A 3,539-nucleotide genomic window follows, 5' to 3' on the forward strand; every position below is an offset into this window, starting at 1 on the left:
GGGAAAGAACAGTCTGTTACACACATGATGGGACAAATGGATAACCTAATGCAGAAAAATTAAGTTGAACCCCTACCTTAGTCTACATACAAAAATTAATTCAAAATAGATCAACAACTTAAATATAAGAGCTAAGTTGTAAAATTATTAGAAGAAAACAGGAATAAATCTTTATGACCTATTTGACAGTAGATTCTTGGATTTGACACCAAATATATGAGCAAAAAAAAAAAAGATAAATTGGACTTCATAAAAATTAAAAGCTTTGTGCATCAGAGGATATTAAGAAAGTGAAAGGACAACCTACAGAATGGTAGAAAATATCTGCAAATGATATATCTGATAAGGATTTAGTATCCAAAGTATACAAAGAATTCTTACAGCTCAGAACAACAACAACAACAACAAAATCCCACAATTTTAAAATGGGCAAAGGTCTTGGGAAGACACTTCTCCAAAGAATATATACCAATGGCCAAAAAGCATTTAAAAACATTCACCATCATTGGTCATTAAGGAAAGGCAAATCAAAACCACAGTAAGATACCACTGCACACTTATTAGGATAGCTGTAATAAAAGGTGTTGGCAAGTGTTGGCAAGGATGTGGAAAATTGGGAACCTTCATACATTGTTGGTGGCACAATGTAAAATCGTGTGGCTACTATGGAAAACAGTTTGGCAATTCCTCAAAAATGAAACATATAACTATATTACCCAGCAAATCCATTCCTAGGTACATACCCAAAAAAATGGAAACAAGTACTCAAAAAATACTTGTTCATGAATATTCATAGGAGCACTATACACAGTAGCCAAAAGGTGGAAAGAGCCCAAATGTCCGTCAACGGATGAATGGATAAACAAGTTATAGTAGATACATACAATGGAATATTATTCAGCCACAAAGTTGAGTGAAGTACTGTACTGATACGTGCTACAACTTAAATGAATTTCAAAAACATTTTGCTAAGTGAAAGAAGCCAAAAGAAAAGGTCACATATTGTATGATTCCTTTTATATGAAATATCCAAAATAAGCAAATCCATAGACAGAAAGCAGATTAATGTCTACCTGGGAATGGGAGAAGGGGAATGGATAGTGATTACTTAGTGGGTATGGGTTATTCTGAGGTGATGAAAAATTTGAAACTAAGATCGTTTCATAACGTGAATGCATTAAATGCCACCAAATTGTACTTTTTTAAATGGCTAATTTTATGTTAATTTTTTTATTTTCTTTTTTTTCGGTACGCGGGCCTCTCACTGTTGTGGCCTCTCCCGTTGCAGAGCACAGGCTCCAGACGTGCAGGCTCAGTGGCCATGGCTCATGGGCCTAGCCGCTCCGCAGCATGTGGGATCTTCCCAGACCGGGGCACAAACACGCATCCCCTGCATCGACAGGCGGACTCTCAACCACTGCGCCACCAGGGAAGCTCTAATTTTATGTTAATTTTGAATTTCACCTGAAAACAAAAAGTAAATGGATGGAAAAAGATATACCAGAATAAAGTAGACTTCAGAGCAAAGAGATTTTCCAGAGACAGAGAGATACACTACATACTGATAAAAGAAAAACCAGAAAGACGATACCAAACCTAACTATGTATGCACCAAATAATAGAGATTCAAAATACATGAAGTAAAACCTAACAACTGAAATGAGAAATAGACAAATCCAAAATTATACTTGGGGGCTTTAATCCCCCTCTTTGAGTACTTGAAATAATGACTATACAGAAAATTATCAAAGATTTGGAATAAATAGCAGTCAACAGGATCCAATTGACATAGAACAGTCCACTCAACCACAGCAGAATACATGTACTTTTCAAGTACCAACAGAATCTATAACAAAATCAACCATATCCTCAGCTATATGATAAACCTCAAAATTGTTTAAATACTTGAAATCATACAGAGTTTCTTCTCCAACCACAGTGGAATCAAACTAGAAATTAGTAACAAATATAGAAAACTCTCAAACCACTTGGAAATGAGAAAGGGGACCTTGCAAACATTAACAGGATACATAAATACTATGAACCACTCTCCACCCATAAATTCAATAACTTACATAAAATGGGCCAATTCTTTAAAAAAAACAACAACAAAACAAAGACCCTCTTACCAAAACTCATGAGATGAACATAATATGAATATTCCTATAAGTATTAAAGAAATTGAATCTAGGGAGTGACACCAACAAGGGCCAAATAAGATGTCCCTCACTTATATGCCCCCTTCAGCAATAATTTGGCATCCACCCATGAACAAAAGTGACTTTGTGGGGTCTTTGTGATCCAGTGAAACCCCAGCAGAGTCCAAGACTGAGGAGCCATTTTGATAAGGTTTGTTCATACACAGGCAACTGACCCACCAACCGTGGTCCTGGCTACAGACCAAGAAACGGCTCTGTACCCCAAGAATTCAGCTACAGTCCCATTTGACTTTGGTTCTGTCACCAGTACCATCCACTAAGGAACCTGGAAGGATGAACGTGCACCTATGCGTTGGGTAATAGACCTCAGTCCCAGCTGTAGACCCTGAATTGGTGTGTGAAAAAGTTCTATTCCTTTTCAGCCAGGGTTCAGGAGTCCTTGGAGGTAAGCCCACCAAAGCAATCTGAGCTCAGTCAGATTGTAGATTCTGAAAGACTTATAACTGGGCTCCAGGCCATCACAGCCACAGTCCATAAAGTCTTGTTGGCACAAGAACTTTGCAGGAGACATTCCCATCTCTGACCCTGTAGATCCTGAAAGGACCCTCAGCAGCTACAGTCTGCCAACAGTCCTGAGGGTCCAGGTTCCCAGTAGGAGACACTTCATTTCCATCCCCAGAGAGCCTGAAAAGGCCTTATACTTGGCTCCAGCTCCTTCCAGCCACAGTCCATGAGCAGCCCTGCTGGCACAGGGACCCTATGGGAGACACATCTGCAACTCAGGAGATCCTGAAATGGCCCTATACTTGGCTCCAGCCTCTCTAGCCAGTCAGGGAGCAGTCCAGCTAATCCAGGGACCTGGCAGGAGAAACACCCATCTGTACCTCCACAGCCAGGTTTGTAGACCTCAATTTTAGCTGTGGAAACTGAAACAGCCCTGGGGCTTGGTTGTAGCCCCTCTCAGCCACAGTCCAGAGCCTGTCCTTACCACCCAGGGGCCCATCCAGTGACTAAGTAGCAGCCCTTCCAGGGACCTGATGGGAGCCATACCCATCCAAATGGTATAGCTACTTTGAAAGACAGTTTGGCAGTTTCTTATAAAACTAATACTCTTACCATATGATCTAGCAGGCATGCTTCTTTATATTTACCCAAAGGAGTTGAAAACTTAGGTCCACACAAAAACGTGCATAGGTATGTTTATAGCAACTTTATTCAAAATTGCCAAAATTTGGAAGCAACCAAGATGTCCTTCAGTAGATGAATGGATAAACTCTAGTACATCCAGACAGTGGAGTATTTTTCAGCATTAAAAAGAAATGAGGGCTTCCCTGGTGGTGCAGTGGTTGAGAGTCCGCCTGCCGATGCAGGGGATGCGGG

Source organism: Lipotes vexillifer, unplaced genomic scaffold (assembly GCF_000442215.2).
Source record: "Lipotes vexillifer unplaced genomic scaffold, Lipotes_vexillifer_v1.1 scaffold182, whole genome shotgun sequence".
NCBI lineage: Eukaryota > Metazoa > Chordata > Mammalia > Artiodactyla > Lipotidae > Lipotes > Lipotes vexillifer.